Source organism: Gossypium arboreum, chromosome 1 (assembly GCF_025698485.1).
Source record: "Gossypium arboreum isolate Shixiya-1 chromosome 1, ASM2569848v2, whole genome shotgun sequence".
NCBI lineage: Eukaryota > Viridiplantae > Streptophyta > Magnoliopsida > Malvales > Malvaceae > Gossypium > Gossypium arboreum.
Window position 1 is genome coordinate 107,857,480 of NC_069070.1, and position 17,583 is coordinate 107,875,062.

The 17,583-nt window shown below is 30.7% G+C and overlaps 1 pseudogene; it reads left to right on the plus strand.

Annotated features, from left to right (window-relative positions):
* Nucleotides 1-486: 486 nt before the first annotated feature.
* LOC108482660 (premnaspirodiene oxygenase-like) lies at nt 487-2,433 on the plus strand (annotated as a pseudogene).
* The last annotated feature ends 15,150 nt before the right edge of the window (nt 2,434-17,583 follow it).

A 17,583-nucleotide genomic window follows, 5' to 3' on the forward strand; every position in this document is an offset into this window, starting at 1 on the left:
AAAAAGGAGTGTTATGAATATTTTATTAAGTGGATGTCCATCAAAATCTAGATAAGTTTTGATATATTTTAAATTCTAATAGTCATTAGAAGTAGAGTTATATTTCATTTATACTTCTTATGTCTATAAATATAGATTTTGAGGAAGCATTGTAAATGATACCGATTGATCAATAAAATACGCTCTCTTTGTTCTCTAATTCTCTTTGTTATTTACTTCTGTCTTGGAAAATATATATATCAAAATATTAAAAGGTTTTAATAAAATTATATAAATATTTTAATTTAATGAAAAGGATATTTTCGTCAATCACTTCTAATTGTTTCAGAGTCGAGCCTTAAAAAAAAAATTATATGCTATATACTCTATATATAATAATATACTCTATATAATAATATAATATATTATATATATGTAGATTATTATAGCTGGATCATGTTCAATGGCCTATATATTATTTTATTTGAGGCAGATTATTGTATAGTTTACCATGGATTAGTTGCTTCCGTTGTTCTTCACCTTCCTAGTGTTCATTTTCATGGTGTTTAAGCTACGGATGAGATCCAATATAAATGAGTCGCCGAAAAGTCTACCTCCTGCGCCATGGAAACTACCTATTCTAGGACACCTGCACCTTTTAATGTTCTCTCTTCCCTGTCCGCTTGACGGAATTAGCCAAAAAGCATGGTTCCTTGATGCACCTACAACTTGGTGAATTATCCCACCTTGTTGTTTCTTCTCCAGAGACTGCCAGAGAAGTGATGAAAACACATGATACCAATTTTGCTAACAGGCCCTTTCTCCTTGTTGCAGAAATCATTTTGTATAATTTTTCAGATATTGGTTTTGCACCATACGGAGGCCACTGGAGGCAGCTTCGAAAAGTTTGCACGTTGGAGCTGTTAAGTACGAAACGTGAACAATCATTCCGATCAATCAGAGAAGAGCAGGTAGGAAGTTTAATTCGATCTCTCTTTTCTAATACAGGATTGGAAATCAACCTTGGAGAAATGTTATGCAACTTATCATATAACATCATTTTAAGGACTGCTTTCGCCAAAAGATGCAAGCTGCAATACGAAACATTCATTCCATTTCTCAATGTTAGAGTAGTTTGTTACGAGTTGTTAGTCTGGTACTAATAGTGGTTAAGCTGTTGAGGAAAGAATAGTCAGTAGTCGACCTCTATAAATATCAATTGTATTGTTCAAAGAAGATAAGACTGAAATAATAAAAATACGTTCCATCACTCATAACTTCTCAATCATTCTCGCTATAGTTGTTTACCTTAGATTTCATCACTCAAGGAATTTGTGGAAGCTTTAGGTAGTTTTAGTATTATCGATCTGTTTCCTTCCATCAAATTGCTTCCGGTGATCAGTGGGAGGAGAGCCAAATTTGAGACGTTTCACCATGATTTAGACGCAATGCTTCAAAGCATCATTGAAGAACATAGATCTAGCAAAGCAAATCCCAAGGACAGTAATGATGTAACAGATGATCTAGTTGATGTTCTTCTGAATCTTCAGGATCATGGAGGGCTTGAGTTTCCCTTAACAACTGACAGCATCAAAGCTGCTATCCTGGTTAGTAGTTTCATATCTCATATATCTTTGCATACTTTTCTTGTTCATATGTGGTCCCATAAGTTTACATGCCCAAAGATCAAATAACTTCAAGCTTGAGGTTGATATAATTGGGAAGAGCATTTATTTAGGGTTCAAATATATGAGCTTCCTTTTTTCTATTTCAGTTGCTTGAAAGTTGCACGACGATGTTCTGTGGTTTTAACTAAGTAGAAATTTTTTCAGGACATGTTCATCGTTGGAACTGAGACATCTTCAGCTGCAGTAGAATGGGCAATGTCAGAAATGATTAAAAATCCTAGAATCCTTGAAAAAGCAAAAGCCGAGGTGAGGCAAGTCTATGATAGAACAGGGGACGTCAACGAATCAGATCTTCATAAATTGAAGTACTTGAAGTTAGTTATAAAGGAAACTCTAAGATTACACCCTCCTCTACCTTTGCTACTTCCAAGAGAGTATGGAGAGATGTGAAATTAATGGATATGAGATACCGGCCAAGACTAAAGTGATTGTTAATGCATGGGCAATTGGAAGGGATTCCAATTATTGGAATGAAGCCGAGAGTTTCAATCCAGAGAGATTCATCAATAGTTCAGTTGACTATAAGGGGACTAACTTCGAGTTTATTCCATTTGGTGCCGGAAGGAGGAGGTGTCCTGGTATGTCATATGGTATGGCTGCTGTTGAGCTTTCCCTTGCACAATTACTGTACCATTTTGATTGGAAACTCCCTAATAGAATGAAAAATGAGGATTTAGACATGACTGAGGCATTTGGTGCTTCTGGCAGGAGAAAAAGGGATCTGTACCTGATTCCCATCCCGTATCATCCACCATGTGTTGGCTAGTTAAAATATAAACATACATTTATACAAGGGATGATTTGTTTGTAAAACGAGTGAGAGAATACTGTGAAATCACATTTCACATGGCAGTTGACAGTTGTTGCTTCCTATTCCTATTGTATCTTCAAATAACCTTCCCTTTAATTGTACCCTGTTGGACCATGTTAAAAGGGAACTTTTTGAACATTGTATTGGTCCCCAAATTTGAGTTATTACTCTCTGCCCTTAACAAAATTAGGTCTTTGTTTTCAAGTAACCAATAAATCATCTTATTTTTTGTAATTTATATTTCTAAACAAGATATAAAAGTAAAAAAAAAATTGTATGATTGCTGTCAAAAAAATCAAAACGAAAAGACATTTAAGATTGCATGGTTTGATACTCATAAGTTTATGATTGTAAATGAGGAGAATATTCAATTTTATATTTGTTTATTAAATTAAATAATACGTGAATAAGATTGTGAATAAGATTTAGAAGCTTGTTTATTAAATATAAATTTAAATTGTGCATGATTAATTTATTTATGTATATGAATATGCTCATTTATATTCATTTAAAATTTATTTAAATTCTTTTATTTTTAATTATCATATAATTAATAATTTATTATTTGTATGATTATTTCATTTATAATATAATTATAAATCTTTATTACTTTATATCTTAAAATTAACATAATTAACAAATATGTCTATCTAATTATAAATCCATTCATAAATAGATGTTTATATAATTTTCATGACCTCCAAGAATTTATTTTCTTGTAATTTCTATAACCCTAAAAATTTATAGGGTGCCTTAATTCTCTTATTTATGTTTTTATAACTTATGGTAATCAAGACCCTACAAATAGAATACATGCATAAGCTTATGGTAATCCAATTAAAAAGTAGAATTATCCTTTCACTTTTGTGTCTACTTTTCTCTCTTACTCTTACTATAATGTTCTTAGTTTTATAATTAGTTATCAACATGATCTTGATTTTGATTAGGGTGATGGTTACTTTTTATCGATAATCAAATTATTCTCTATAATTTTCAAAATCTTAGATGACAAGATGTAAGTTCTACAATAAGTTTCTTTTATTTCTAAAGTTAACCTTTGAAAATTAGAGATAACTTATATAATCAATGTGATAATAAAACAAGTCAATATTAATATAATATATTGTAGTAAAAATTAATTTAAAGTTTCGGAAGAACTAATATATCAATATTCAAAATAATATAATTTGTGATAGTTAATGCATTATGTACTAGACAATCTCAAGTAAATAAGTTTTAAAAGATACTCATTGTAACGAATACCATATTAGAACTATGGATAAGAAGAAGATTAATTTCTATATATTAAATTTGAGTAAGGATTTTGTATTAAAAACTATCGCATTTTCCACTAGTTCATATTATGCATATATTAGTATGATTAAATCACATTCGATGGTGAACCAAAATTTTATATTAATGTTGTTGAATCACATGACATGGTAAACTAGAAGTTTACTATTCCATATTTATTAATTAGTTGATATGATTGGTTATATCATCTCAATCAATAATGATGTAACAAATGAGAATTTATATAGAGAATATTTTCAATTTATTTTAATATTATATTTTCCTATAACAAATTACATATTTTTGTTTAGAATAAGATGAAATGTTTAATAGCTAAAGATACAATGGAAAATATATGTTTATCAAACAATTTAATTATATTTAGTAATTAATTTTAAGTAATATATTAAGCAATTTTATAACTTAAATTTAATATTTAAGTATTCAATACTTAACTTTTAACACCTATTGTTTCAACATTTAATTTTTCTTAATGTTGCAATTATTAAGTTGATTTTAATTAAAAATAAATTATCTTTTTTTTTGTTAAAAGTGAGATTTCAAAATTATTATATTTAATTTTCATGAAAATATAAAAATAACATAATATATTATATTTAATTATATTTGTGATGTCACGTGAGCCAAAATTAAGTGTAATATCCCAAAAACCGGCCTAGAAGAAATCACGTTTTGAAACCAAAAGAAGTTATCCTTCGATTTGAGTTTAGACTTTGGAAATTCTTGATAAGTAAATTGATCTAGTTCAGTGGTTAAGTGTTCAGGGTATGTGTATGAAGTTTTGGCTTCAAATCCCATTTCTAAAAATTGTCATTTTGCTTAAACCCCTACCCTTGAACGTTTTGCTTATAAGTTAAAATTAGTTAATTAATGTTAATAATGAGTGTAACACCCCCTAACCCTAAATCGTTGCCGGAATAGAGTTACGAGGCATTACCGGACAATCGAACAATTTACGATTAATATTCAAATAATTATCGAACATATTATATTATAAAATAATTGTAAAGTCCCTTAATTGGACACTCAAAGCCCAAAATATGTATTAGAGGGGAACTGAGACTTGTTTGGGTGCTCCGAGATTTTTTTTTTAAACTCAATATAACTCCTTTATAAATATCTATCCTTCCCTGCAATTTTAAACCAGAACCAATCCAAAACCAATATTTCAACCAATGCAATTTCATGTTTAATAGTATTAAAATCATACCTATAATATTAATTTGATACTTTACTCTATGAACATTTATATTACCATTAAAAATAAAATTAGAATTTCATTCATCCATTCTAAATTTAGCACCAATTATACCATGTATATCATATAAATTTTCATACCATTTCATTAGTTTAAACACCAATATACCAAATATCATTCTTTACAACAAAAATCATGTAGCATTTTAAAGTGACCAAATTAACCCTATGTACATGCCACTTTTACCAAAAGAAGAATACATCATCGAGTTTTACGCTGGAGTCGGGATCATCTGGATGTTGAACCGAGACTCTAAATGCCTATTAACCTGCACACAGAAACAACCGTACGTTGAGTATTTTATACTCAGTGGTATAGCCATAATTCAAATTGTAAACATAATAATCATATCATTAAATCATATAACTTTATTTATTTATTTATTTATTTATTTATTTATTTATTTATTTATTTTACTAAACCAATTCAAACATAAATTTGTCATTCTAAATATAATCATACAATTCAATTTAGCTAATCAACAATTGAAATCATATACATTCATGTTGAGCTATTATCCATCTCATGAACCATTGGTTCATGCTTTCCATTCTCATACTCACATTTAAATCACTTTTTTTTTTATTCACGTTCCCTTTTCACATTTCTTTCAATGGCTCAACCAATTCATTTTATTCAGTTTAACCTTTCTTTTAATTACCCCTATTAACAGAATCAGACTTTGGCAGATACACGGATCCAACCAAATACTCCAGTATGGCACCCAATGCCTCATCGGATAGTTCAAAGCAAATAATTGACAACCAGTGTCTCATCGGCCAAGCCGAAGTAAGTTGGTACTTAGTACCTCATCGAATCTATCCAAAGTAATATAGTGACACCCAGTGTCTCATCGACTCGAGGTCGAAGCATCCCTTAACACTTCCAATCCTATGGCATGCCAACTATATCCGACTCAGCCCCACTAGTTAATAGGGTATTCAGTTCACTTTCTCAATTCAATATCACTTTCAATTCATTTACGAATAAATTCAATTTCACTTTTCATCAATATACAATTCATTATCAATACTTATCCATCATCAATTCAATTTCCTTTTCAATTTCATAATAATACTTACCTCATAATTTACTTACCATACATATAATTAAAAATTTAACATTTAATGAAAATAACTTGAATTATAGTAATACAAACCCAGATTTTGTAATTACTCCTCGATAACTTTCTCCTTTCCTTTCTGTGCCGATGCCTCGGGTTCTTTGCTAGCTACGAAAATAATAATAATTTACACTATTTATACCCTAATTCCAGTTTAATCCTAATTAACTCATTTACTTTTCTAACTCAATTCATACTATATTTCTATTCAATTTCCTTCCATATTCTACTTAACTATCTAATGTTCATAATAAAACCTTAATTTAAAACTTCTTTCAATTTAATCCCTACAACACAAAACTTATAGCCTAGTTTACAATTTAATCCTTTAATTAATTCTAACTTGAAATTCATTCAATTAAACCCCTAATTCATTATTTTGTTCAACATGAACTATGCTCAAAAACCTAAGAACTTTCAAAACTTCAACTTAATTTCAATAAAACTTTGTTCTAAAGCTTTTAAAACATCAGAATTAAGTAAAAAGGGCTTAATTGACTTACCAATTTAAACTCCAAGCTTTAAAACCTTAATTTCCCCCTTTTTATTTTCTTTCCCTTTTTCTTTCTCCCTATTCGAATGCTTCTCTGTTTCTTTTCTCCTTCATTTCTTTCTTTTATTCTTTTAGTTTCTTTATTCTTTTATGTTTATTTACTTTATTATTTAATAATAATAATTTTATAATAATTATCTATTTAATAACAAATATTTATAATACATTTGTACACACATATGTTTTACACTTGTCTATTATCATCACCATCCAGTTGTCCTTATTTTATTTATTATTTTAATATAATAAAAATCTATTTACTTAAATAAAAGCAATTAAATAAATATATTACAATTGTACAAATATAATTGTTACACATGTATATTTTTATTACCATACATTTGTCTTTATTTTGATTTACTTCATAATATAATAATATAATATCAATTAAATAATAATATAATAATAACTTAATTAATGGATGAAATCGAAGAAAAATCTTAGATTTTTCAATTCATTTTCCACCTCAATTAGGACAAATGGCATAATTGTCATTTTGGTATTTTATATTTTCTTTTAATCTATAATTCAATTTTACCCTTATTCAATTTAGTCTTTTTTCCTAATTATTCTTGACTAAGTTAAATTCACTTAATTAAAACCTAATTAAACACACAACTAGTCTCGAAAATATTTGTAATAAATTTTTACCAACACATTTTGCTAAGATAGAGGCCCGATAATGTACTTTTCTGATGCCCGTGAATTTTGGGTCATTACATTTCTCCCCCATTAATAAATTTCGTCCTTGAAATTTACCTAAAAATAAATGAAGATATTGCACTCTCATAGTTTCTTCCGATTCCCAAGTTGCTTCTTCCACATTATGATTTCTCCACAATACTTTTACTAAAGGAACCCTTTTGTTTCTCAACTCTTTCACTTCTCGATCTAATATCTGAACCGACTCTTCTTCATAAGACAAATCTGATCGAATTTCAATGTCTTTAGTGGGAATGATATGTGAAAGATCCGACCTATATCTCCGAAGCATAGAAACATGGAAAACATCGTGAATCTTTTGTCACTCTGAAGGCAAAGCTAGTCGGTAGGCAACCGGTCTAATTCTTTCCACTATTTCATATGGCCCAATAAAACGTGGACTCAATTTACATTTCCGACCAAATCTCAAGACTTTCTTCCATGGAGAAACTTTAAGAAATACCTTGTCCCTGACTGAATATTCAATATCTCAACATTTCAAATTAGCATAAGACTTCTGTCTATCAAAGGCTGCCTTTAATCTTTCCTGAATCTTTTTAACCATTTTTTTTGTTTCTCAAATTAACTCAGGTCCAATCACTTTCCTTTCATTTAATTCTGGCAACATACCAGCAATCTACACCTTCGACCATATAAAGTGAAACATCCCGAATTAGGGCCTAATCAGAATAGTGGTTTTGAGACCATAAATCTGAGATGGTAATAATTGTTTTATGATTATTATAAAGTCTATGATATGTTTCTATGCTTGTGTGAAAATTTCATGAGGAAATTTTATGCGAAAAGTGCTTAATTAGACTTTAAGGACTAAATCGAATAATTTGTAAAACTTTTGTTCTAGAAGCAATTTGCATGAAATTGAACTAGAATATTAATTAGAGGTCCTTAAAGAGTAATTTGACCAAGTTCTAAAAATTTGGACAAAAATGAGCTTGGAAGGGTAAAATTTGAAAGAATGGTAAAAATGGCATTTTGGTCATTTAGGGGTAAAATGAATTAAAAGACAAAAATTAAAATCCAAATGTGTCCATCTTCCTCCCATTGCTGTTTGAATCAAGAGGAGAGCCATGTCTAGGGTTTCTAAGCTTTCAAGCTCAATAGAAAGTGATCCTGAGCCCTATTTTTAACGTTCTATGCATTTTTGAAATCCCGGTAACATGTTCTACTCATTTCTACCATTATATTGACCTAGGGTTTATGTTTAAAAATTTACCCATGCATGATATGCTAGGATTTTGATTTCTAATGGTAGGATATGAAAGATTGGAGTGTATCTAACACCTTTTGCTAAGTGATTTTTCATGAAAAAACCTAAAAAGGACTAAATTGAAAAATGTGTAAAATAGGTAACTAAAAATCTATTTTAATGAGAAATGTGGGCTGCCATAAGCTTGAATATGGTTTGGCTAGGTTTGGATAATCAAGAAATTGAACACATTTCATTTTATGAGCCTAGGGACTAAATTGCAAATAAGTGAAAGTTTAGGGGCAAAATCATAAATTTGCTAAAATATGATTTTTGGGTCAATTTGAATAATGTGAGTCCTAAATAGGCTATATTTGAAATGATAGATCAAGGAAATCGAGATTGGGCTTAAATTAGGAAAATACAATGTGATGGATTAAAATGGTAACTTTTTCATTTTCGTATTCAAGGTAAGTTCATGTGATTTAATAAGCCTATTATTCATGTTATTATTTTTATACATGAAATATATCTTGCTATGATTGTATTGAATTTTATGTTAATGAAAATTTGGTAGAATATGATATTTTAAATGAAATGAGTAAGTTTGTATAGAAACAAGGTGACATGTTATTTTGATTGTATGGATTTATACTCAAATAAAAATGAAAATGTGTCAATTTGAATAAACATTGCATGATCATCTATGCATATTGATATACTTGATGAAAAGATAAAATCCTGGTTGAATAAAAAGGATAATCGATGGGTTTCTCAAAAATGAATTAACGATAGAAAGGATCTAGCCCAGACGGGTGTTCCTTTAGTGATTGAGCCTCCCGAGGAATAAGTGTGCTGAAATGGATTTAGCCGGACAGGTAATCCGATTAGGGTCTGAATTTAGCCTAGATTGGTAATTCAAATCCGAGCTCATTAGAGTACATGTCATTGTAAAGGATTTAGCCTGGATTGCTAGTCCCGGCATTGTTCTGTGAGTTTACATTACGAGGGATTTAGCCTGGACTGGTAATCCCGCCGTAAGAGCGAGGTTCGCAGGAGTGTATACTAGATAATGATCACTTGCATGATTTGACGGTAAATAGGATATCCGTCGAGATTTCGAGAAATTCAACGGGATTAATATGAGAAATGGAATGGAAATACTTGAAATGATAAACTCATATATGTTTAGTTGATACTAGTATGATGCAAATGATTGTCCTGTTTGGATGAGCGATTGTGCTAAGAGATAGCACAGGTACGTACTCGAAACCCATGAGCATGTGTTTGACATGTGAAATGAAATGGACTTGTGGTAAGAATGCAAATAAATGAGTGATACATATGAGAATAATTTCTATGACAAATTTGTGATAGTCATCATTATGTTGTACTAAAACAGATTAGGACAATAGTAGTGGTCTGAATTTGAAAATCCCTCAAAAAATTTAGAAACTGAATTAAAAGCTGAATAAAATAAGGAATTAAAGCTTATCGAGTGTAGTTTCTTATAAAGGAAATGATGTAAGTAAAGGAATCTCCTATTATGAGATATTTGAATTTTTGTAAAATAGGGTCAGGGTGATCTCAGACTCCCCTATCTTAAATTTGGAAATCATTAAAAATTGTACAAAAATTATTATGGGTTATAAGTTATATTCCTAAAATCCTTAATGAGTCTATTTTAAAGGGAAATAGATGGAAGCATCATCCGAGCCCCGTACTATGAGATAATTAATTCGTAGTAAAGAGAGGTTGGAATTGCCAGACAGTGAATCAGGGGTAACTTTAAAGAATAAACTGTACTTATTGGCTAGACCAAAATGTAACGACCCGAATTTTTACGGTTATCAAAAAAGTGTATTTTCGGGTCTCTATTTCTGAAAAATGGATTCATAAATATTTATTAAAAATATTTACAAGTTAATTGAGTGGTTAATTAGAGTTTAATTAGTGAATTAGCTTTTGAGGCTAATTAGGTATAATGATTAAATTGAATAAAGTGTGAAAGTTGAATTATAGATTAAAAGAAAATGTAAAGGACCAAAATGAGAATTATGCCATTTGTCCTAATTTAGGCGGACAAAAGAATGGAAAAATCTAAGATTTTTCTTAGATTAATTAATTTATTATTATTTAAATTATTATATTATGAAATAAATTAAAGTAAAGACAAATGTATGGTAATCAAAATATACATGTGTAGATATTTATTAAAAATATCTATTTAATTACTTTTATTTAAGTAAATAGATTTTTATATAAAATAAATAAAATAAATAATTGAAAGACAAATGTGTGGTTATGATTTGATACAAGTGTATTAATAAAAATACATACATTTGTAATATTATAAGATATTTATATAATAAATAAATTTAATTATGACAAGTGTATAGAGATGATGATATACAAATGTAAAATGAATATTTGATATTAAATAGATATTTTATAACTATTAATGTTATTATATTTTATATATATATATATAGTTAAAACATAAAATAAAAGAAAGAAACAAAAGAGATGAGAAAATGAAATAGAATATGAAACGTTAGCAGGGGAAGGAAAGAAGGAAAGAAAGAAAAGAAAGAAGAAAGGGAAATTTGAGGGTTTGAAGCTTGAGGTTTAAATAAGTATGTCAATTTAGCACTTTTTATTTAATTTTGATGTTTTAGAAGCTTTGAAATAAGGTTTTGATGAAATTTAGTTGATATTTTGAAAGTTATTAGATTTCTAGATATTGTCCATGTTGAATAAAATGATGAATCAAGGGTTAAATTGATAGAAATTCAAGTTAGAAGTGAAATAAGGATTGAATTGTAAAGTAATTCATAAGTTTTATGGTGTAGAGACTAAATTGAACGAATTTTGAAATTATGGTTTTATGGTGAAATTAGAGAATTGAAATTAGTTTAAAATGGAAATTGAATGAAAATATTGAGTTAAATGTGAAGAATAAAAGTTAGTCTCCGTTTAGGGATTAAATTGGAATTTAGGCAAAAGTTGAATAAAGATTGAAATATTCAATGTGAAATTGAATGGTAGTGTATTGATATTTAATTGTTTTAATTTCCTAGCTAACGTTGTTTCGGAAAAACCTCTGCTAAGCAAGGAAATGACAAAGAAAACGGGGGTTAGCTCGAAAATTACGGTTTGTATTTCTATAATTCGAACTTAATATTTAATTGTTGAATTTATTACTTAATATGTATAGAAAGTGCTTTGAGGTGAATAATTGAATTAGAATAGATATTGGTTAGAATTGAAAAGTGAAGTTATATATTAATTGTTGTATTTTGATTGAATATTATGATAAGTAATTGAAGTAAAATTTATTGTGTATAATAATTAAAATGGATTGATTAGGTATGTGTTAAATTTATTGAATTTATATGGATATATGTGATTATTGTGAAATTGAATATTTGTTATTGAAAAGTGAATTGAATTATATTGAATTATGAAAATATGTGATTGTTGAAATGTGTAATGATTGGAAACTGGAAAATAAATTGGAAACCCTATTAACAGTATCGGGCTAAGTCGGATATAATTGGCATGCCATATGATTGGAAGCATTCAGGGATACTTCAACCTTGAGTCGATAAGGCACTATAAGTGTAAATCTTTATTCTTATTATTGTTCCAAATTAATTCGATGAGGTACTACTGTACTGCATCTTATTCTTATTACTATTTACTTCAGCTTGGCCGATGAGACACTATGTGTCGTACTGTACTGGTGTGATGGTTAGATCCGTGTATCCGTCAGTGTCCAAGTCATGTTAATAGGGGTAAATAAAAGTCTTGAATAGTATTTATTCTTGAATAATTGATCGTTACTGAATAACTGATTCCTACTGAGCAAATGATTGTTACTGAATAACTAATTCTACTGAATAATTGAATATTACTAAATGAAACTGATAAATTGTGTGACACTGAAAAATATTGACTGATATTGAGCTTGGATTATACGGGTTACTGAATGAAATGATATAGTTGAATATTATTTACTGAAATTGAATAGTGAACAGAAGTGTAAGTGAGACATATGAATGAAAATTATTATTGTTTTAAATGATTTGTGAATTTATTTTGAAAAGCTAATCGGGTTAATAGATGATAAAGATTGAATGAGTTATAAATAATTTATCCATGAAATGAATAATGGAATATTTATGATCATTATATGATTTTAAGTGTATGTTATGTTATTAAATTTTTAGATTATAGAAATACCACTAAGTTCATACTCAGTGTACGGTTTGTTTCCGTGCACAGAATAAGTTAAAGTCAGATCATTGAATCAACATCCCAAGCCGATCCCAAACTGTAAGTGGAGAATTATGTTAATTATTAGTAATGGCATGTACCTAGGATGTCAAAGTGGTCATTTTGGAAATTATTGTAAATGTTGTTATAAATGATAATGGTTGAGTATGTAACTTATTTAAGTTTGATATAAAAATATATAAGTTTGATTAGGATGAAATATAGGGTTTTGTTTATATAAATTATGGTACCAATGAAGGTACATTAGTTGGATGTTTAAATTGGCTAATTGAACATGTTTTAGATGTGATTAATCATAATCAAACTGTAGTGACTGGTAATACTCCATAATTCTGTTCCGACTATAGGATAGGGTTAGGGGGTGTTACACAAAAAAGTTCTAAAAATTTTATGGTAAGAAGATATGTGAGTCTAGTTTCAGGAAAAATTAACGGATCTTAATTTGGAGTTCCGTAGCTCCAGATATAAATGATTTAGTAACTGTGACTCAAGAAAAAAGCTTGACTGGATTTTGGATGAATAGAGAGAAATTGAAATAGCATATTAATTCTTTGCTTATTATTTTCATGAGAGCTTACTAAGCGTAAAGCTTACTCCCTCATTTCCATTTCTTTTAGTGTTGTCAGGTTAGCTTGGGGTTGGAGAACGTCGGAGGCAACATCACACTACTAAGCTATCACCTTGGGATATTGATACATAGGTTTAGAAGTTTCAAGTGAGTGGCATGTATAGGGATTAGCTTTTTTTTTTTATGATATGTGTTCTATGATTTGGCCAAATGTATTGGCTTATTTTGATTTATTTGTATATGGCCATAGGGTGTGGCTCATATTGAGTATGGTTTGTAAATCTATCTATCCATGCTATGTTATAATGTTTGTGATGAAATGATGTGAGCATGATGGTTGGCTATGCACGATTGGTATTGTGACATGCATGTGTGATGAATGCTTCATGACCATTTGAAGTGGTCATGACCATGGTTAATGTTTAATAGGGCAAGTAAGATAATAATGCCTTGCACGTGAATGCTAGATGGAAAAGTTGATAATCATGGTATAATGTGAGAATATGTAAAACGTGTATGATGCCTCGAAAACGTCATGTTGTGTCTTAATAAAGATGAAAGGGATTGTGAGTAGCATGAAGGCTTGGAAAATAGCCTAAATGTTGGCCACACGGGCTGAGACACAGCCGTGTGTCTAATCCGTGTGAAGGACACGGCCTGGTGAGACAGGCGTGTGGCCTGGCCGTGTGGTTCAAATTGTGTGCTAACGTCATAAATAGAGAGTTACACGGCCTGAGGACACGGGCGTGCCCTTGTGTCCACACAGGCATGTGACCCTATTTTATAAAAAAAAATTCTTAGTTTTCTCAGAACTTCCCAAAGTTTTCGGTTTAGTCCTAGACCATTTTAAATGCATGTTATGGGACTCGTAAGACCATAATAGGGACACTATGAATATATTTGATTGGTTTTAATTTGGAACAAAATTTTATAGCTTAGATTCCATGATTGTTTGCATTTAAGTCCGGTAATGCCTCATATCCTGTCCCGGCGTTGAGCTTGTGTAGGGGGTGTTACATAAAGCTTCATACAGGGCCATTTGAATACTAGATTGGAAACTAATATTGTAGACAAATTCAGCTAATGGAAAATAACATTCTCAACCTGATTCAAAATCAATGATACAAGCTCGAAGCATGTCTTCTAATATCTGAATTACCCGTTCGGACTGTCCATCTGTTTGCGGGTGAAAGACCGTACTGAAGTTAAGTTGAGTACCCAATGATTCATGTAGCTATCTCCAAAATCTCAATGTGAACTGAGGATCTCAATCTGAGATTATGGATACCGGAATACCATGTAATCTCACAATTTTTTGGATATATATTTCAACAAGTTTCTGCAACGTCCAATATGTTCTAACTGCTATGAAATGTGCTGACTTGGTAAGTTGATCAACTATCACCCAGATGACAGTCTTTTTGCTTGTTGACAATGGTAATCCAGTAATGAAATCCATCGTGATACGATCCCATTTCCACTCAGGAATACTAACTGGCTGAAGTAATCCAGTAGGAACCTGATGTTTTGCTTTTATCTACTGACATGTCAAACATTTACTAACATACTCAACTATGCCCCTTTTCATTCCAGGCCACCAATATAGTTTTTGTAAATCACGATACATCTTCGTACCTCCGGGGTGTAAGCCAAATGGACTATCATGAGCTTCTCGAAGAATTAACTCTTTAAGCTCAGAAGTAGCTGGAATACAAATCCGATTTTAGAATCTCAAACAACCATGATCATCAACATTGAAATTTTCTACTGAGTCCTTCTGTACCATTTCTCTTTTCTTCGATAACTTGTTATCTTCTAGCTGTGCTAATCTGATCTGATCAAACATTACCAACTTTACTCTCAACTCGGCCAAAAGACTCCCATCATCACTAATACTGAGCTGTGCAATCATTGCTTTTAATCTAATTGCAGCTTTTCTACTTAGTGCATCAACTACAACATTAGCTTTTCCCAGATGGTAATCTATAACACAGTCATAATCTTTTAGAAGCTCTATCCACCTTCTTTGTCTCAGGTTCAATCCTTTTTGGAAGAGGAGATATTTCAAACTTTTATGATTGGTATAGATGTAGCATTTCTCACCGTACAAATAATGTCTCCAAATCTTCAGATCAAAAATCACAACTGCTAGTTCCAAATCATGAGTCGAATAGTTACGTTCGTGTGGTTTCAATTGACGAGATACATAGGCAATTACTTTTCTATTCTGCATTAGTGCACAACCCAGACCACTCAAAGAAGCATCACTATACACTAGAAAATCTTTTCCTGACTCTGGTAATGTCAGAACTAGTGCCTCTGTTAACATTTGCTTCAACTTTTCAAAACTTTCTTGGCACTGGTCATCCCACACAAATGGTACATTCTTTTGTAGCATCTTGTTCATTGGTAAAGATATCTTCGAAAATCCATTTATAAATCTTCTTTAATACCCAGCTAAACCAAGAAAGCTATGCACCTCTGATACGTTTCTTGGTGGTTCCCACTGAACAATCGCTTCAATCTTTTTCAGATCAACTCAGATTCTATCTGCAGATACTACATGTCCTAGAAATACAGCCTCTGACAACCAAAATTTACATTTCTTGAGCTTTCTATACAACTATTTTTCCCGTAATATCTGTAGTACAATCCTGAGATGCTGATCATGCTCTGACTTTAACTTTGAATAAACCAGTATATCATCAACACAAACCACTATAAACTGGTCTAAATATGGCTGAAAGATACAATTCATGAGATCCATAAAAGTGTCTGGGGCATTTGTTAACCCGAATGGCATTACTAAGAACTCATAATGGCCATACCTTGTACAAAAAGCTATCTTCAATATATCACTTTCTTTTACCTTCAACTGATAGTAACCTGACCTTAAGTCAATCTTCGAGAATACAGAAGCTCCTCTCAACTGATCAAACAAATCATCAATGTGAGGCAGTGGATAGTTTTTAATTGTCACCTTATTCAACTGTCGGTAATCAATACCAAGTCATATCGAGCTATCTTTATTTTTAACAAATAATACCAGAGCTCCCCACAGTGATATGCTCAGTCGGATAAAACCACGATCTAATAAGTCTTGCAACTGTATCTTTAGCTCTTTCAACTCTGTAGGTGACATTCGATATGGAGGTATAGATATTGGAGTCGTACCCGGATAAACCTCTATTACAAATTCAACCTCTCTATTAGGTGGTAAACCTGGTAATTCTTCGAAAAATACATTAAGAAACTCGCAAATTGTTTGAATTTTACTGCATTGGCTTCCAACTGAATCTGAATTAATAACATATGCCAAATATGTTGAACAACCCTGTTGAAGTAATTTGCTAGCCTTTATTGCTGAAATAATACGTGCCGGCCCACTAGTACGGATACCATCTACTTCAATCCGATCTTCACTCTCTATCTGAATGCTGAATCTCTTTTTATAGTAGTCTAAAATCACTCGATGTGTAACGCCCCAATTTTCGGGAATTCTGTGAATGTTGGCATAGGTTTAATTATGTTAGTGGGCCTCTAGAAGGCCCAAGCTTAAGATAGAACCCAGCAATTTTAGTTAATTTTTGTTCCATAAGAAAAAAAGGGTGAAATTATGAAATAGAACCTATGTGAAAATGTTTGAAAATGCTATAGGCTAAATTGAAGTGGCCAAATAAATAGGAGTGCAAAATAGGAGGATTTGTATGACAAACCCGCCATTTTACATGAAGTGGCCAGCCAGCATGTTGTTGTAGACAATATGAGCACTTGATATCCATAATTCATGGTACAAATTGATAATGGGTTGGTAAATGTTCCATGATAATGGATTAGGTAAATATTCCATGATAATGGGTTAGGTAAATGTTCTATGATAATGGGTTAGGTAAATGTTCCATGATGGGAATTTCATTTCTTTTGTATCAAAGAATTAAATGGATGAAATATGAAATTTTATTAAAAAAGGGGTGAAAAGAACAAAGTTTTGTCCATCTTTGTTCATCATAGTATAAAGTTAGAGAAGAGAAAGGAGAGGAGAAAGCTCTTGAATGTTCGGTCACTTGGGGAAGAAAATTGA